At 40.5% G+C, this 20786-nt stretch overlaps 1 pseudogene; it reads right to left on the bottom strand.

The window, feature by feature from the left end:
• Window positions 1–15946: 15946 nt before the first annotated feature.
• On the bottom strand, window positions 15947–16554 carry LOC103596354 (annotated as a pseudogene).
• Window positions 16555–20786: the final 4232 nt, after the last annotated feature.

Genomic DNA, 20786 nt, shown 5'->3' with positions numbered 1-20786 from the left:
ATATAGTTGTTTTCTTTCTGAATTTTCTATCTTTGCATTAATATTTTTCTAAGGGATTTGCACAGACTTTATATATTAAAAATATTAATCCTGCATTACATTTGTTGAAAATATTTTTCTCATTTTGTTTACCTTTCCAATCTGATTGTGTTGCTTTCAGGTATACGAAAGTTTTAGATTTTTATATCTTTAAATCTAGCAAACTTTGTTCTTGTGAAAAGATCTCTGAGAAGTTTTTCACTGTTTGAAGATTGTAAAGTTCTCCCTGATCCCAGTATTTGATATATATTTATTTTGAACTGTGTTTTTGTCTAAAATCTCTGTCCAGTAATGTTGCCACCAATGCTTTCTTTTGCCCATCTTTGATTGATGTGCTTTTATTCACCTTTTAATTTTAGCCTTCCAGTGTAATTTCATTTTAGATTGTCTTTTATAAGCAGCACATAATCATATTTTGCTTGTGTTTAACCCAGTGGAAGCATCTCCACATCTTATTACAGAGCTTAAAACATTTCTGATTAGCATAAGATATGCTATGCTCCTATTTCTGACACCTTTGTTGTACTCTCTTTTAGGTTTACTTGCTATTTTCTACATTTTTTTTGTCTGTGTCATCTGCACTGTGTTTTTGTTTTCTTTTCTTTGGTGGTAACTTGGAAGATGGCTCTTAATTCTGGTAGTGGTTACCTTTTTCTTTAAATTTTTATTTTATTTATTTTTACTGTATTTTTATTAAGATGTGGTTACCTTTAAGTTTATTTAATGTAGCCCTAAACCTATATTTCTCTAGCTGTCAAAATGAAGAGTAAAAATGTAATTTTTTTTTATGTCATCCACCTAACAATTAGGTGAGTTCTGTTTTTGTTTTGTTTTTATTCCCACGAATTCCTGTCTTTACTAATGTAATTCAGGGTCAGAAAACTCAGACAATTATTATGCTGTATTTATTATGTAAAAGTTCTTTTTCAAGATTTGGTTTTGCATTTTGCATTTGATTTAGTAACCATACAAATATTTACAACAATTATTTTCATTTTTCTAAACATTTAATTGACTTCTAAGTTCACTGCCATTTTTTTTGTGGTGTGATACAAGTTTTTCAACTGGAACATGCATATGAGAGTTACCTGGAGAGTTTTTTTTGTAAATTCACATTCCCTGGCTCTACATCCTGCTTAGAGATTTTAATTCTAGGTGTCTAGGAGAGCATTTGTGTAACCACCCTCTGGACTCAACCCTGTCTTCCTGGGAGAGTTGTAGACTGAGAATGGCTACAGAGAGCATTGTAGGAGAGAGGCTGGGAGAGGGTGGAGGGGGGCTTTAGGAAAGGATTACCTAGGAGCTGGTCAGTTAGCTCACCTGAGAGGGCAAGGTGCTGATAACACCTGAGGCCTGGGGCTGGGATCCCTGTACCAGCCAGCTGCCAAAAAATAAAAAGGAAAAGGTCGCCTGGGAGTAGGAAGTACCCCTCGTTTTCAACCAGCCCAGGGGATGCTAAAAGCACCTCTTGACCCTCCCCATCTCCCAATATCTGTAAAAATATTCTTATTTTCTAAGGTTGTAACCATAAATAAGCTGTAAAGCACTTAGCACAGTGCTTGACAATAGCAAGCTCAATAAAAACTATTATAATTGCTATTTTATATGAATATGTCTATTGTTGTAGAGCTTTTTATGCAATTCCAATTTTTACTTCCTTCTCTCGAAGTGAGTAAAGACCCGACTACAACCCACATGCACAACCTGTTAAAATCCATTTCCTCTGAACCATCTGGCTCTCCGGTGCTTTCACAAGCCACAGCTACCCTGAAACCTTCTCGCCCCTCATTCATCAAACTAGAGCAGTGCTGTCCAGTAGAAATTTGTGCGATGATGGAAATGTTCTGTAATATAGAACGTGTAGCTACCAAGCACTTGCCATATAGCTAGGGAGACTAAGGAACTGAATTTATTTTAATTAATTTAAATTTAAGTAGCCACATGACTAGCGGCTACCATATTGGACAGCACAACTCTATAGGGTTTCTTTCTTGCTTAAAAAGCCATTATCAAAATAATGATCCATCTTACAATTACTGGCATGTTAGAAAAGAAAAATTCAGTGAAAAATTGTACTTTAATTTTATACATAATTTTCTATGATATATTTCTAGCTTTTCATATACAGTTTTAAATTTTGTTCTTTCCTTCAAAAATGAATACACAGTTATTCTATATAAATCCAATGAAGGTCAAAATGAATCAGGTTTCCTAATAGTGTCTATTCTTGCCACAGTTAGGTTTATGAGACCTGTGTTTCTTAGTTTGGGTTTGAGCCAGATAAATAGAACATTCAGAGGAGGTTGAGTGCATGGTGAATTTTGCTGATGATGGGCCAGAATAAAAGTGCTTCAGGAGTTGGAGACAGACAAAATATGGGGTCTGATAAGGTCAGTGGCTCCCACATTTATTTCTGCCATGACCCACAGTATGAAATTCAGTTTACAGCATAACCCAGTGTACACATATATACCTGTATACACACAGTACAGACATGTATACACATGTACACACATATGGTATACACATATATACATATATAATGAAAATAAAGATTTCACAGGAGCAATGCTTACCTTTATTATATGTAGTGCAAGCTGATATCTCTATATTATTCTATCCTCTTTTGTGCCATTCTGTTATATTTTATTTTCTTCTGTTTAATTTGGTCAAGATTCACTAAACTGACTTCATGAGCCATGACTGCAGTTTCCAACATGCAGTATGGATTGGAGACGCACAGGAGCCACATGGGTTTGAGAGTGAAGAGAGGTGGCTTGGGAGTGCTAGGCTTCAGACACGAACCTGAATGGAGGATGGATTCATTTGCTAGGACTGCCATAACAAAGAACCACAGGCTAGTGGCTTAAATAACAGAAATTCCAGTGCTGAAGTCCAATCCCCAGTACCTCAAAAGGTAACCATATTTAGAGAAAAGGTCTTTAAAGAGGCTGTGAGTGCTGGCAGAGAGGGTAGCTCTTGCCTGGGGGCCCTCAGAGCTCTGAGGGCCCCCTCTTCCCTCCCACCCTTGGAGATTCAGAAGCCCCAACTTTCCCTTACCTTATTAATATCTGCTCACCATTTTAATCTGAAACTGTTGTAGTATTTTAAGATGGTAGAGACATTAATCTGTTTATATGCTAAAGGAGCTGGTGAGAGTCTTAAAACTTGCTTTTCTTAATCAGGTAATCAAACTATAGCAAGTGAAACAGATTGGGGATGGAGAAATAAAGGGGAGCAAAAATTGGGGGAGGGAAAATGGTACCATAAAATTGGAGATGCTGATTAGAGTGCCTAAAATCCTTTGGTTCTTATATTTTCAGTAAGTACCTAGGGTGTACAATGAATCTTATGTTGAGGCAGGGGGGAGGAAGTAGATACAATTTAAACCATAATCACAATAATAGTTGAAGGAAAAAAATACATGCACCATTTTAACTTTGTGCAAAGCAACAATGCAAAACTTAATGCATGAGTGCCGATGGTTCTCAGACTAAAGACAAACAGGGAGCATAAAGCTTGTTACAAATAAATTACTGCTATCTCAGTGAAAAGAGAAGCTGGTTAGATTCAAGTAGTAAATTCTGAATTTAAAATAGAAATGTGTGTGCTTGCTTATATTAATATCTAATAAAAATTCTTGTGATCACATTTGGCTTATTGATCAATGTTGGACTTACGGTTCACTTATCATAAATGAGAACTGGACGTTCTTTTGCAGTTGGATGGGGAGGCTCTCTAGTCTCAATATGCTATTTCTGAAAGTATTTGAAGAACAGAACAGCATTTTCTTTGCAAACATTAACTCACCACAACTTACAAAATGATTCCTCTTGGATCACCTATATCAGGATGTTACCATTTCAGTTTTCCAGATATGGAACAGCTCAATTTTCTCTCTGAAGTTGCATAAAAGCACCAATGACCCAAGCTAATGCTAAATTAAGAAATCAACTGGTTCCCATCCAATACAGCTAAACCAGATGGGCTACTTTTGCAACTTCCAGGCTGTTTCCATCTATTTTTTCAACCCAAATTTAATAGAATTGTGCATTGCTTGCTTTTTTCATTTGTTAGCCTCAGGAGAGAGAAAAGGAGCACATTTTTAACACCACCCCCCTCTTTTGTAAGTGGAAAATAATACCTGCCAGATCATAGAAAATAAAAAGTTAAATAAAAATGAAATATAGGTCATCCTAACCTCACTACCCACTTTAAAGCTTTAGCATATGTCCTTCCAATATTATTAATGTTTCTTGTAATGAAAATAATGCTTTTTTATCCTGTATTACTTGCTCAAGATTATATTCATTCTGCTTAAAACTCTTTCTAAGCATTATGTTTACATGGCTACTAGATATTTGTGTGTGTGTGTCCAGTAGATGTAGAGAGATGGCAGCCCAGGGTGGAACCCAGGCTGAGAGACTAGTCCAAAAAGCAGCCAAGGGCAGACAGTGATGTGCAAAAGGGTCAAGGTGGCCATTGGGAGAGCATCCCAGGAGAAGATCCATATCTGGTTGTCAATGAACTGTGGGGTAGAATGTTGGGGAGGGGAGAGTTTGTTGCAGGAGATGAAATGTAACAGCAAGAAGATACTGACCCTGAACCCTGGACCCCATAGTCCCAAGGTAAGATATTGACCCTGAACCCCAGGCCCCATAGTCCATGGGTGCTGAGAGATAACTTTAATATGAATACCTGCATCTCATGCACTCTATGCCCCACTTACTCAGAAATCCCATCTCTTGTGAAGTCCTTCTCAACTGTCTGGGGAAAAGCAAGGGATATCTTATGTGTCTGCAACCGTCAGTCTGGGCCACGGCCCTCTGTTGGCTTCTTCTTCTCTGGTTCTATCACAGCCTCGGTACCCTTTTTGTAAAAGATCTCTACTTCACCCAGCCTCTGCTCCATAGAGGGACAAATTCCAGGAGGGTCTGTCTGGACACTCGTGATCCCAGTCCTCACATCCTTCAATTACCCAGCAGCCTCATTACATATGGTGCATTCTGTGTTGGGTTCCCTTCTGCATTATATTCCCTGGCAGGAAGGGGTCCCACAGCAAAGGTGCTTGGGCCCTGAGGTGTGTAGAAGCCAGTGAGGTGGCTCTCCTAGTTCCCACACGCAGCCTTCCCACCACTAACTCCCCTACAGTGCTGCAGCCCGCTGCCCTAGCTGCTGCTTTTGGAATCTCAGGCAGTGTTGCTGAATCCACCTTATCATACCGAATCACTTCTTTTCTGGGCTTAATTCTTTTTTCAAGGGCTGGTTTCTGTTGGCATCCTCCTCCTCCCTGCAGAGTCTACCTGACATGTCTGTATGTGGCCAAACTCCAGCTGTGGGCTTGAGCCCATGCTTTTCCTCCTTCAGTGCCTGCACGTATTAGTTAATTCAAATCTATACTCAAGGGGTGGAAACACCCAACAAATTTGAGACTCTGCTTTGGCCTAATTGGAACCTCCACTGCAGTGATTTAGCCATTCTCCTTGTCAGGGGATTTTAGAGCATGTCACTATTATAAATATTACTTTAATAAGCATCTTTTTGCACAAATCTCTGGTAATTTCTTTCAGGAAGATTCCTAAAAGTGGAATCACACAGTCAAAAGGTATAAACATTTCAAAGAATCTTGATGCATAGTACAAAATGCTTTTTGCAAAGGTAGTTCCAACTTTCACTCCCACCTACTGCACAGGACAGTAGAAAAGGCACATTTTAGAATACAGTCCTGTGTTTCTAAGGGTATGAATGATGGTGCCTGCACTGACTACTGGACTTACATCCAGAAGGTCTTGGTTTAAACCCTGACTTGCCAACTATGTGACCTTGGTGGGTCACTTACTTTTCTAAGACTCAGTTTCTTCATATGTCTAAGGGGACTAGTGACACCTTCCCAATAGAGGTGTCGGAATGAAGACACACATTCATTATGTTAACATAACAATGAATTAAACACATAAAGTTTAATTCACATCCCCTTTCAGCTCTGTTTGGAGACTAGTTCATCTTGGAACCTAATGAGAGTTTACATTTTGATCCGATGTTGGTCTAATGGAAACCCTTCCCAGAAGCCTTCCCCAGTGTTAGGTAAGTGGGAGTGGTCTTGTCTTTTCTATTCTTTCCTTTTTTTCTGGTCGAGCATGGAGGTTGGAGGTGGGGGGCTTCCCCAGACCCTCCCAGACCACACCACACCAGTACTGTCTGCCCCACCTCCCTGATGTGGAGGGCCCTGCCATCTTCCTTCGGGAGGATAAAAGTCACATGGTGAACACAAAACTTTGGGCTAACATTTCTGTTTTACGAATGGTTCCACAGTTCTGAATTCGGCTGAATACCATACTTGCCAACAATAGCAAAGTAAGAATACGATTCAGCACCTCATTAATCCCAATATTATTACATGTGTGGTTTTCATTTCACATTTAATATTTATTTTTCTCTAGAGGAAGCCAGGATGTAATTAAGCATGCTGTAGTCATCCAATCTGAAGGTCAGGAAGGTACTGGTGGAGGGGGGAGGCAGGGGTTTTTGTGGGAAGCAAAGACTGACTTTAGTTCATGGGATGACGGGTAGCATTCATTGACCATTTTTGTGGACTTAAACAATTAAGTGGGTTTTTGGATTAACTAAACTAAGACCATGGGATGAATGAACAAATTTAGATTCATCTCTGAGCCTTTGAATCTCCCCACTTATTCATTCCCAGCAACCACACCTTCAAAGCATAGTAGCTTGTTAGTAGCATGTTAATTCTAAAATGGGTCTTAGAGACAACCTCCTTGTTTTACAGATGAGAAAACTGAGGTTCAGAGAAGTTGTATGACTTGTTTACTTTCGCCTGACCTATTATGGGCAGAGTCAGGGTAAAATGAGGCCAGTCCAACATAGCACAAGGTCTCCCTCCCTCTGTGCATTTGTGAAATCTTTATCATTATAGTACCTATTGGCTGGGTTTAAACAAAATAGAAAAGCAATTGGAAAATCAGTGGCTTGACTACTCCCTGGAATTAAAATTAAATTCCAATAGAAGAAACTACAGGAGGACACTCACATGTGGATTTGGTTCTAATTGGACTGATAAGAGCGCTGTCTTTGGAATGAAAGAACTGGGGGGAAACAACTGTTTCTAATCTATTAAAAGTAAGTTTATAAGTGCAAGGAAGTACTTCGAACTTCTCTTAAGCAGGATAAAGGTAAAAGCATAATGCCCAGATGACTTTTCTCATTCTCCCTGAAGCTTTTTTAAAATTCTACAAATATTTAGCAACTGTGATCAGGGCAGGTCAGAAGGAGCACCTGGCACATTCAAGGGTGTTGTCAGCCACAGACTGGGGAGCAGTACGGGCTAGATTGTGAGAGGGGTTTGGACTTCTGATCCTACTTAGAATGTTGGGTAATAGGAAAGGATTTCCAGCAGGGGGAATGAAACATCTGACTTATGCTTTAGGTGGAAGGATGAGCTGTTTGACAAGAAAGGGAAGGAGCGGAGACCCCAGGCTGAGAGGCCAGTTGGGGAACATATAAAATCCTCAAGGAGACAGGTGGGAAAGGCCTGAATGAGGGTTTCAGAACTAGGCATTATCATAGTTTGGGCACCTCCAGAAACAGGCCCTGAGAAAGGATGCAAGTGCAAGTAGTTTCTTTGGGGGGTGATCCCAGGAAACACTGGCGGGAGAGAGGAGTGAGAGGGAAAGGAAGGAAACCAGGAATAACAGGTGTTAGCCAGCCAGTTCCTACTGTGGGCAACAGGAGCTTAATTCCGCTGGGGAGCCCTGGGAGACAATAGAGAATGCACCTCAGAGTTCTCCCCACAAGGGACAAGAAAGATGGAGCATTCATTGATCGGTTCCCCATCCACCATCAGTCTGGAACTGCTTCTCTGCAGCACTCCGGGTTTGCTCTGCACGTGGGTCGAATGTGTTCTGGCAAAAGTGCCCTCAGGAAGAGAGTTGCAGGTGTCCAGTAAGCAGCCCTAGGTGTGGAGAGGTGAATGTCCAGGGAATAGGGCAGAGCACGACAGGGTCTGATACAGACGCCTATGCAGATATTCAGGCAGTCCTGGCTCCTGTAAACGGGCCTTAGCCCTCTGTGAGTAGCTGGGTGGGAAGACCTCAGCTTTGACTTTCTCCTTTAAATTCTGTGATTTCTTCACCCTCAAAAGTAGGCCACCCTATGAGCACACATTATATTCTAGTCTGTACCTAATCCCGAATTTTAATCTATGTCCCCTTTTAAGTTCTATTCTATAATACAAATTTATTTAAGGAATTTGTGATCTGTGTTCTGCATACCTTTTATGGAAGCATATTTTTAAAATACTTCTCTAATGAGATTACAGAAGACTGGAAATTATAGTAATGAAGGTATAAGCCAGGCATGCAATACCTAAGGTGGGAAAGAAAACATATTAACTCAACTTGCCATACTTACCACAGTGAGGCTGGCAACAGACAAGCCGTCTGTCTCCATCATTTACTAGAATTAATTCAAAGTCCGGCTCAGGTTCAACTGAGAATAGTAACTTGCCAGGGCTTCAAATGGGAAACCATTCAACACTCAGTCCAGCATGACATATTTTCTTTTCAGAACCACACGACTCAAAATTTAAGAAATTTGAGGAATTTCTGGAAAATTCCATAACAGGTCAATGATGATTTACTCCAAGAAGAGAGAAGTGACTTTCTCAGGGAAACAATAAGTTGCTTGCAGTTGTGGACCTTAAAACTGACCTTTGTTCTCTTTCAGTTAGTTTATTAAGGGGGTGGGGAGTGGGAAAGCACTGACAGCTTCCAGGGTAGATTTCTGAGTGCTGAGGTTCACCCAGTGAACTCCAGAGCCAAGTAACCAACCCTTGAAAATACGTTTACATCATGGAAGCAGAAAAGTCAAACTCCAGATGGCCTTCATGAGAGGGAATAAATGTAAAGCCCAGAATGCAAATGTGAGGCAGCTTTTTTTCATTTTCATTTGTCCCTTTCCTTTGACAAGCAGACCCATGCAAGCCTTCAGGATTTGGTCTGGGAGGCAGGGGGCAGTTCCTGTTACTTTTACACCCCGAATCAGTGGCTTGATTACTCCCTGGAATGAAAATTAAATTCCAGTGGAAGAAACCACAAGAAGACATTCACATGTGGAATTTTGTTCTAATTGGACTGATAAGAGCCCTATCTTTGGAATGAAAGAACTGGCCACTGGGGTGGCCTGGGGGCTGACCCAAATCCGCTGAACCCATTTTCATTAAACCAGTAGATATTCACAAAGCACTTACTGAGTGCAAGGAACTTAGTCAAGCATTGTGCAGTTTGTAAAGATAAGTCTGCCCTGGCGGGCCTTAGAATTAGGTGGGGGAGCTAAGACTCACACGTAAAAAACTCTAACACAAAGTCAAAAAGATTAAATGCTGCTCCCATGCTCCAACTTCCCTTTGTACTTGTAACTGCTAAAACAATCATAAAAATAACAATAAGAGGAACCCACTTATAAAAACTTTCAGTGCTCTAGGTTCTTTGAGGTAAGTATCATCACTATCTTATTTTACAGATGTGGAAACTAAGGCACAGAGGGGTTAAGGCACTTGCCCAAGTTCACACGGCCATTTAGTGGTAGAGCTGGGATTCAAATCCAAGCAGTCTGGCTTCAGAGCCCACACTCTTAACTACACTACCTACCACCCAATGATTTTTTAATATTAGATTGCTCACATATAGCTGTCTTTCAGTTCCTTTGGAAAAGTCCATGAGGTAGGGGCCTTGTACTTGTGTTCTAGCACTTGGCACAGAGCCTGGTCCCAGAAGATTCTTAATAAATATTTATTGAATGAATGAATGACTGCACTTGAAGCACCATTGAGACTGTGGCCATTTAGAGAAGGAAACAATGACATTTACTCACAGACATGAGGGAAGATTGCATGGGAGTGGCATTTGGCCTCTGCCGTGACTGGTGGATAAGACCCATGGAGGTGGAGGGACATCTTTCAACTTGGCAGTCCTGCACATCAGAAGGAACAGCATTCCATCATCAAGTACCTAGCGCCGTGGGTCCACCTGCCTCCAGAGGCTGGGAGAGTGCTGGAGACAGAATGAGGGGACAGATGCCCCACAGGTGGAGGACTGCGCATTTGCGGGGCCAGGGAGTATGAAGCTGGCATCACCTGGGTGTGCTGGACTGGGTCCCCCTCTGGACCCGAGGACTTTGGGCAACCAGGGCGGAGGACTGCTTGGCCACAGAATGTAAGCTCAGGGGAAGTGCCCCACAAGCCACCCCCAGCACGGCATAGATTCAAAAGGCTGCTGATGTTGGGAAGCACCTGTCAGAGTGGATCTCACGGGCGGAACTACTGGGGGCGGCATGCCTGGTGGAGCCCATCTTGTAGTGGGGGGAGGGATGCATTTAGCAGCAAAGAAGGATGTTGGCAGATTGAGAAAGCCCAGGCAGCATCCAAGCCCAAAGAGGAATCCTGTGCCTCACAAGGAGATCACACGTGTTGGGACTGGGTGAGCACTTGAGGGGCCTTGCTTGGATTGGTAACTTTGGAAATCACACCTCCAGGGCCCTTAATACCTCTGTAATGAAGGGAACCATTCACAGTGGGCCTTGGGACAACCCAGTCACAATCCAAGGCTCCCTTGAAAAGACTCCAGGGGCTGATAACTGGATTGTGTAAACTCTGTTGACAAACAACCGGAGCAGAGTTGCTTAGGGATTCATAAGGCTGCGAGGCTGATGGAGTGACTATGGAGGCTCCACTAGCTGTTTGCCCTTCCCGTCTCTAATTCAGATGATGAGTACTGTGGAGAGGTGAATCTCCGTGTTAAATGGCTGTGCGTGTGTAGGAAGCAGGAGGAAACAGAACTGGAGAATCCCAGGCACAAAATACAGGCTACATAGTTTTAATGTCCTGTTTGATGACGTGGTAGCTTGCCGATATCAGTGAAGCAAGGCAGGGCAGCTGGAGAGAACTAGAAACACTTACCCAGGATCTTAACATTGTCAACTCCACAGTCCTGCTTTCTGATCACATCCTTCCTCTCCCGCTGTCCACAGCAACTTTCACAACACACTTTAAAATCCTCTACTTTCTGCATGTGACCTCCTCACACAACACAGAGAAGATGGAAGCCAAGCAGAGACCCCTCTCTCTCCTTCATGCCACCCCCAAGAGTGAGACAGATTCCTTCCCCTCCCATCCTCACAGTCTGCCCTCTGTTTCTGTGACAGGGCTCCACCTTACATCTACCCAGACCCTGGAACCCTCCCTTCCCAGTTCTTCAATGACCCGATTCTCCAGTACCTTCAACCCCAATCTCCCCTTTGCCTTTTGCTAGGATATAAACACTTTCAGATCAAACCCTCTTTTCACCCTCTCTCCCGTCTTGCCACAGCCAGTTGTTTTCCTTCCCTTTCGATCCAGCTTCTTCATTATGATCTTCACTTCTCACCTCCCAGTCATTATTCAAACCACTGCAATTTTTCTTCAGCCCCTAGCAAGTTTCTGCACCTGCTCATGCTAAGGCACTAGAGACCTTCTCAGTGCCAAATCCAGTTCACACCATAGTGCTGGCCCCTGCCTCCTTCTCAACTTGCATGATGCCACCCTCTCCTCATGTGCCTCCTCATCCTTCATTGCTCGCTCTTGTCTCCTCCATGGGCGCCTGTTGGCTGCCTCCTCTCTCTTTAAATATTGCTGTTTGCCAAGGTCCTGTCCTAAGACTTTCCCTCGCATCTCCTCTGCTCACTTTCTTTTTTCCCCTGCACCTTTCCTTTAATCTCCTCACTTATCATTTCCACTCTTCTCCTTTTCCTTCCTCTCCCCACCCAGTCCTTTCTCCATAGATGAGTCCATTCATCCCCAAGATTGTAACTACCACCCATATTTTGACCCTTCCCCACCACCACAATCTACACTCTCCTGCCCGGAATTCTCCTGAACTCCAGACCCATGGAGTCAACCCATTCTGGACAGTTCTGCTTGGATATACCCACACTCAGCATTTCTGAAACTGAACTCACCTTTTTACAAAATTTGACCTTTCTGCCACAATCTCCCATCTTGAGGAACAGTGCTAATGCCCAGTCAGTTACCCAAGCCAGAAAATCCAGAAGCCTGGTAGTCTTTCTGGATGACTCCCCTTCCTTTCCTCCTGCATCCAATCAGCCACCAATGTCTATAGGTTCCATCTGTCCCCCCTGTCATTTCAACCCCCCACTTTCCATACCCAGCTGCACAGCTTTCCTTCTGGCCTGGATCCCAGCAACGGTCCAACCAATCCTCTAGTCTGCTGTCAAGTACTCCTTTGGAAATAAACATCTGGGCATATCATTCCCCTGCTTTATATTCTTTGGTGGCTCCAGATAGCCTTCAAGATTAAATCCAAACCTCTCAGATGACCTATGAGGCCCTGTACAATCTGGTCTCTGCCCAACCCCAACCCAATCCCAACATGCCATGCTGTCCTGCTTTCCTCCTCACTGCCCTGCTCTTGTTTCTACCTGAAATGCTCTTAGTCTCTTTCTCCCTCTATTTCCCCTTCTTCGAACTTGACCTGCTCTTGGAAGTCTTCTCTAGCCGTTGTCTCCCTGCCCTCCCCAAGGCTGGGCTAGGCACCCCCCAGCCTGCCGATAGCCTCCATGCTCATTTCCAGTGTAATACTTAGCACCCTGCATACCTTACTCATCTGCCTTCCACCACTGGTCTGGTCTGTGTGTAACTTGGCTTTTTTTTTTCCTTTTTGTCTTTTTTACTGACTGGTAATGGGATCGCAACCCTCAGTGTCGCGCCCATACCGGGGACCGGCAACGGGATCGCAACCCTCGGTGTTGCGCCCGCACCGCGCTCAACCAGTGAGCGGGAACTGGTCTCCACATGGGATCCGAACCCTCGGCGGGAGCGCCGCCGCACTCCCAAGCGGCGCACTCTCCAGTGCGCCACCGGGCTGGCCCAACATGGCTTTTTTAACCTGTGCACTCTGGCATCGAGCACAATACTTGACACAGACCCAGTAGTGTTGTTAGACTCATGCAAGAAAAATCCTGGACCTTCTGCTTTAGGGGGCCACAGATAATCACAAACACACACAAAAGCAAATGTCTTAGATACTTGGGCACCTCTGTCACATGGGATCCGATGCTCAGCCTGGCACAGCATGATCCGTCACCTTAAGCATGGTGCTGATTCTTCATATTTGCAATTAGATGAAACTTAGAGGTTAGAATTGCAAATAGTTCAGTTTTTAAAAACTAACATGATTTAACTAAATTTACAAAGGAATTGAGAAATGTCAGCCTTTATTTAAATAATTTGGTTTAAAACTTTTATATTACTATTTGTACTTTTTACTTTAAAATATATTTTTGCATATTTTAGAGGAAAACAGGTAAAAAAATGTTACTTGATTTCTTACATTTACTTTAATTTACATTTTTGATGAAAATACATTCAAATTTTGTAGACATCAAATGCACTCACATTTTATTTTTAATCCTTTAAATCATTCTTTTCAAGGGAAGACAAATTATGTGAAAATCTTGATCATAACATAATTAGTAGTATTGTTGAAAAAAACTAAATAAGATATATTTTAAGAAATAAATTTAAAATAATTTATAGATTATGTATGTCTTTATCACTCATCTAAAAATCATTGGCACATCAAAAAAAAAAAAAAAAAAAAAACCAGACACATGCAGTAAAAGTGAAATACGATCCTTTTTGATATTTTGCTGACTGTTGGTCATGAAAAACAGTTTTAAAATTTTACCTTATAAAATATACTTTATTTAATATTTTGTTAGCTTGGTTTACAACTTTAAAATATTTAGACAAATGGTATGTGGCCTCCATTTACATACACTCTTTCACAAGACTCTACTAGTTGCTCAATAAATGTTTATTGGATGAGTGGATGATGGATAGATAAATCAGCTTTTTTAGGAAGCCTCGTACTTTCAGAAGTATTGGCCTAAACCAGAGATAGGCTGCTGTGACAACCATTGAGAACAGGGCCTTCTAAGTGACATCTGAGAAACAGTCACATCTGCCATTTCCAGCATGTCATAGTAGGCAACAAGACTGCATTGCACCTCTTTTTTTTTTTTAAGCCTCTGCAATTATTAGCTTATTAGTATCATCCAGGACTCAGATGTCCAGTATTAATCCTGAAATTACATAAGTGCAAATGGAAAAAATCCAAGTCAAAATTATATAACAAAACAGCACTCCATCACAAAAGTGTGTAAAATTACAAGAACGCTATTTAAAACACTGGCACTTTAAGAGAATGATACTCTCAAAAACCACAATATTGCCAAATTGTTCCCTAAACTGCTAAGCAGATAAACATGATTCCAATGAATGAGTTGAGTTTTGCAAAGAAAAATTAGATTCAAATAAGTTGGATAATTTACTGAGATGCAAAGTTTATTTATTTATTTATTTATTTTAAGTTTATTTATTAATATTTTTTTACATTCTGTGATGTTGCGGAGCAGTTGCGGGGGAGGAGGAAAAGGGAAGAAAATAGGGTGGGAGGAGGAAGAAGGGGAGTGGGGTTGAGGCCTGTGGCACCCCCTTCATTCCTGCGGGGGAGACCAGGAGGCTTCCAGCTGTGGCTTGGTCATCGCTGCACTGGGTGCAGAAGTCAGTGGGGTGGGGTTGAAGCCCTCGCCCCCCACTGTCCCAGCTTGGGAGCCTGGGGCATTTCCTGTGGTGGCTTGGTGTCTGTCTGTCTCTGAGATGCAAAGTTTAAATGTCTTCTTTCCTCGTGTCTATTTGATTTATAAAGGGGCAAACCACAATATAGGAAAATATATCCTATTTTAAAAGCTGGCCCCAATAATTAAAAATAATTTTAATGGAGAGTCTCAAGTTTTCTGAATAGTCCATATTTAGATAAATGGGAAAAGAGATTTACAGCCAGCACTTTCATAGCCTTCACTGGGACTCACAGCAACAAAAAATTTAATATGGCAGTCTTGTATTTTAAGCTCACGCTTTTGAGGATACATTCTAAGCTCTTCTTTAACGTGGGAACTGCAAAATATAACTGCCATTATATGGCAATGGGAGTTAAAGAATATAGAGTTCTCATGTAAAGATGAGAATGTACTTTTCTATTAGTCCTTCAAGGACAGACTTTCAAAATATTTGATTCTAATAATTCCATGCTGTGAGTACACTGGTTACTCTTCACTTCGTAAATGTAAGCAGGTTACGTGAAATTCGTTATCAACTGATCAAGATTTTCTAGTTTCAGTGATGAATGAACACGGTCTCAGTTTAACTTTTATTACCCCCATCATGATGTACAGGCTGTGTAGACAAAAGCTTTTTGTCAACTAACTATATGAAAAGTTAAATACTGTAACAATTCGTGTGACCCAAAATGGACAAAAGCAAAAGACTAGCTTCCCCTCAAGAAAAATTTCAGACCTATGAAAAGGACACCAATACTAATTTTAAAAATTGTATTTACTTAGAAGCATCCAGAATGTCAACAAAACAGCTGCACTTTTTTTTTTTTTTTGCAATTACAGAGTGGTATTCAGTTAACAGAACAACAATTATTTTGTATAAGCTGCATCAGAGACAACTGAAGATGAAAAAACGACCATCCCCATATATAACTAATTTGTGCTGTGCACCAACAAGAACCTGCTTTAAATTTCCATGCCAATTTACAACCCCCATACTGTACCATGCAAGGTTGGTGGCTATTGAAAACACCACCAGGACAGGGCTAGCTAAAGACACATTCGGTAGTGGGTTAACTATACAAAACAAGACACTGGACAGTTTAAAATCAAATCTTACACAGCCTTACATTTCGATTTTTTTCTTTAAAAGGAATGAGTTGTGTACAGGGGGGTTAAATGCTTTATAGACAAGAAAAAAAACTGCGCCAGAACCAACTTATTCATCATCTTCCTCTTCCTCTTCATCTTCTTTGTCTTCCTCCTCCTCGTCTTCCTTCTTTTTCTTGCTTTTTTCAGCCTTGACACCTCCCTTTTTTGTTGCACCAGGCTTTCCTTTAGCTCGGTGTGCAGCAATATCCTTTTCATATTCCTCCTTCAGCTGAGCAGCCTCCTTTGCACAAGGCTGCGTGTCGTCTGCAGCAGTGGTGTCCACACCTCTCCCAGTGCCTTTGCAACATCTCCAGTGGATAGGCTGGGATGTTCTCCTTTGATTTGGGGGCGATACTCAGAACAGAACAGGAAAAAGGCCGAAGGACGCCTCTTGGGTGCCTTGGGATCCTTGAACTTTTTTGTTTCCCCTTTAGGAGGGATATAGGTTTTCATTTCCCTTTCATAAGGGGCCTTGTCTGCCTTTGCCACGTCTTCAAATTTTCCTTTCTCTTTAGCAGACATGGTTTTCCACCTCTCTGAGCACTTCTTAGAAAACTCTGAGAAGTTGACTGAAGCGTCTGGGTGCTTCTTCTGTTGCTCCTCCTGACAAGTTTGCACAAAGAATGCATATGATGACATTTTGCCTCTCGGCTTCTTAGGATCTCCTTGGCCCATGTTTAGTTACTTTTCCTCAGCGAGGCAGAGTCGCCCAGTGCCCGTCCGGCTCTCACTTGCCCCGGCGCTGTCTCTATGGAGCTCAATGCACTGCAGTGGTGCATTGCACCTCTTTATGAAGCTTTAGGAAAACCATATTTTGTTTTATTATCCTCAAATCACTTAGTTGCTGTGACTTCTAAATAATATTATTTCTCCATTGGTTTGTAATTAGAGCACTCTAATGTGCACTTGGTAAATGTACTATATGCTGATATTTATAAATTCAAGAATTTTTAGAGAATGGAGAGACAAGAAAATTTGGATAAGCTTCTCAATGTTCCTTTAAAAAAGCTTCAACATAAATCTCCTGAATCTGAAAGAAAACAACAAATAAATGATTTTTTTTTTTTAAGATGACCAGTAAGGGGATCTTAACCCTTGACTTGGTATTGTGAGCACCACACTCTCCCAAGTGAGCCACAGGCTGGCCCTCAAATAAATGATTTTAGTAATAAACTGCAGACTGTTAAATCTCTGGTTACAAGAATCAGTCCAAAATAAAATAATTTGTAATCCTACAATTGAAAACCAGCTTAATTATTTCAACAAAAAAAATGCAAGCAGTTTATTTTTCCTCCTGACATAAATGTTAGGTGCAAATATACTCTAAAATTGTATCACTGAACTTTGAAAGTGCCAATCATGTGTTTCTATCAAAATGGCCATCGTGTTCTGTTATAACTTGTGGTTCAGGGAAAAACAATTCACAACCATCAATGAGGAAAAAGATAAAATAAGATCAAGAATCAATTCCATACAATAAAACTCTTGAAATAGTAAAAAATTCCCCCCAAATCTGATCAAAATGTCAAAAAAGGAAATGAAAAACATACAGAAAACAACAACCAGAATTTTATTTTTTTTATTTTTTTTTTCCTTTTTTGTCTTTTTTCATGACCGGTAACAGGATTGCAACCCTCAGTGTCGTGCCCGCACCGCGCTCAACCAGTGAGCGGACCGGTCTCTATATGGGATCCGAATCCTCGGCGGGAGCCCCGCTGCACTCTACCGAGTGCGCCACCGGGCCGGACCCCAACCAGAATTTTAAACATTGTCTACTGTGTAGTTAAAAATAATCAAGCTTTTTCAGAAAGGAAATTCTTATGAGAAATTCAAAGAAAGAATAATACTGATATGAGTATATCAACGCAATCTAGACTTAAGGTCCTGCTTATTGCAAAACTTATCTAGTGAAATCAGAAAATAATTTTTAAGAAAATATCTGAGACAAGGAGATAAAATTTTCAATAATTATTAAAGACACCCCAATTCTTTCACATAAAAATATTTTAATAACTTACTTGAATTATGAAATTCAAGACTCTAAATATATTTTAATGGGTTTTGTTGATATTATAGGACCAAAAGGAGTAATACTTGTATATTAAACTCTATTGCTGATGCTTGAGAAAAATTATTTAAGTAACAAATATTTACAGGAAAACCTTATTGCCTGATGAAAAAAATGGAGCTTCAGCCAAAATTTTAGAAACTTTTTTGGATATTTTAATTTAGAAATAAACCACTGCATTCAATTACCTTTGGATGATGCAACAAAAATGTAAATCAAGTAGAACAGAGATTGTACATGAGCCAAATCTGGCCTGCCATCAAATTTTGTACTGCCTGTGAACTAAAGAAGAAAAATATTTGTGACATGTGAAAATTATATAAGATGTAAATGTCAGTGTCCATAAATAAAGTTTTGTTGGAATATAGCCATGCCCATTAATTTATATATTGTCTGTGACTGCTTTCTCACTACAATAGCAGAATCAAGTAGTTGCTACAAATACCATGTGTCCTGCAAAGGCTAAAATAATTACCTTCTGGCTTATTACAGAAGAAATTTAATGACCTCTGAAGTAAGTCATTTAAAATCTTTTCTCAATAAATTTTATAATATACTACCATACAAAAATATTAATTGGAAAGAATTCAATAAAACATCTGAAAATCTGGAAATTGAAGTAATGAAAATGGGAAGAATATTTGAATCTCCTGGGATGGTTTGTAGAGCTAGAGCTGCAAAAACATTTTGGATATGATATCAAGCCTTGTATAGTCACTTTGGTAGAAATTATTAAATGCAATTAATTAAAAATTTGGAAAATATATTTTTAAGAGATTTGGCTTAAATCAATAATATTCTAACTGGGGAATCAATAACTTTCTTCAGCTCTACAAGAAAGGAATGTTTCTATATTAAAGCTGGCAGATTAATCAGATGAAGGGCAAAATATTGAGTGTATAAAGCAAAATAAAGTATAAAAGAGAGGTGAATAAAATAGAGATAAAGAGTTAGGATGTACCCTTTGAAACTAAGCAAATATCAATTCGAAAAAGAAATACTATTAATTTACCTTAAAAATGATTTAAAAATAGATTTATTGCTTACTGACAAATAGGAAAAAACACATAATACTGAAACCTGAAATTTGACTAAGCAATGTTTATGGATCTCTTTGGATTGAAGGAGAAAATTTTTTTAATTAAGATAACTAATTTTATATAAAATTCTAATAAATGATATTTGGGAATTGGGCATGAAATGTCATGAAAAAAAAAAAAAAAGATGCTGAACATACAAAATTCTCAAACAGAATTATAAGAGCCAGAAAGTCTTCAAATGTCAGTGCTCTAAAAGCTGAAAGAGGTGTCAGCACCATCAATGATATGATATTAAGATGAATTATCTATGAATTGAGACTACAAGTTACCTAATGACTATCAAGTTAATAGTGTCTTTGTTCGGAGAATTTGATATTGCTCCCTCATCAAATCATTGCTCACTTGGGGGCCCAGCAAACAGCCCAGCAAAAGGCCACACCAAGATTTTGTAAAAAATTAAAAATCAACAAAAAATTTAGAAATTATAACTATTTGATGAATGATTTAAGAAGCAGTTTTATGATATATATAAGCATATAGAGTTTAGTTAGAGGATAAAAGTAATTCTATGCATTTAATTTTTTTTTTTTTCCTTTTTGTCTTTTTTCGTGTCCGGCCACAGGATCGCAACCCTCAGTGTCGCACCCGCACCTCGCTCAGCCAGTGAGCGGGAACCGGTCTGTATGTGGGACCCGAACCCTCGGCAGGAGCGCCGCCACGCTCCCAATTGGCGCACTGTAGCAGTGCGCCACCGGACCGGCCCTATGCATTTAATTTTTGATTAATATATTATGTAATATGTATGTCTCTATTTCCATGTACATATATTGTATTTCTATATTTACATCTCTATATTACTATACCTGTTGTTAAACAATAATTTAATAGTAATTTGACCATTGCCCCCAGGCACAACCAACATTCCATACTAGTTTTCTGTCCTGGCCTCACCTTTTGGATGGCACACATGAAATTGACTTCCCAGCTCTGACCTTGGCTCCGGTCAAGAGCTGTTCCATTTCTCCCCTGCAGACTGCCTCAAGTCACACCCCTTCTAATTCAGCCCAGGCCTCTGGACCTCCCTTCCCTGGCACAGCCAGTGGGGAAAACTCCAACTTCTCTTGCCTATATCAGTCTCAGTGGGGCCTGGGTAGTTAAAAGAAGCCTGTTCTCGCCCTTTCTGCCTCTGTTATAACTTGCTGCCCGGGAAGTGTCTGAACTCTTGGTCAACATGAGCTTTTCCCAAGGGCCATTTTCATCTCATGTGTTGACTTCAGTTGCAGAAGGAAAAGCTTTATTCCTTTATAGAGGAATTTCAGGCATCAAAGGCAGGTGGGGAGGAATTTTGGGAGCTGAAGAATCTAGAATGCTAATGTTTTATGAGTCCACCTGCAAACCAAAAGAGAAAAAAACTTGGACTCTTAACATTCTTTTTCCAAAGGGGGAAGGAGAAGTTCCTCTACATTCCTTGGTTGGTGCTTTATTATTTGAATGGATCGTGTGAGTGTACAGACTTCAGTGAGATGAAGTTGCTGTCTCATACATCACTTGTGTTATGGAGTATAAAGTCATCCAGTTTAATGGAAAAAAGCAGCTTGAAAAGACCTCAGTGTAAGCCAGCTTTAAGAATCATGTTCAAGGCCGGCCTGTGGCTCACTCGGTAGAGTGCGGTGCTGATAACACCAAGGCCACGGGTTCGGATCCTATATAGGGATGGCCGGTTTGCTCACTGGCTGAGCATGGTGCTGACAACACCAAGCCAAGGGTTGAGATCCCCTTACCGGTCATCTTTAAAAAAA

The sequence above is a fragment of the Galeopterus variegatus genome, unplaced genomic scaffold (assembly GCF_000696425.1).
Source record: "Galeopterus variegatus unplaced genomic scaffold, G_variegatus-3.0.2 Scaffold82, whole genome shotgun sequence".
In the NCBI taxonomy this organism is placed as follows: Eukaryota; Metazoa; Chordata; class Mammalia; order Dermoptera; family Cynocephalidae; genus Galeopterus; species Galeopterus variegatus.
Note: the sequence above shows the minus strand (reverse complement) of the source record. Positions and strands in the feature narration are given on the sequence as shown.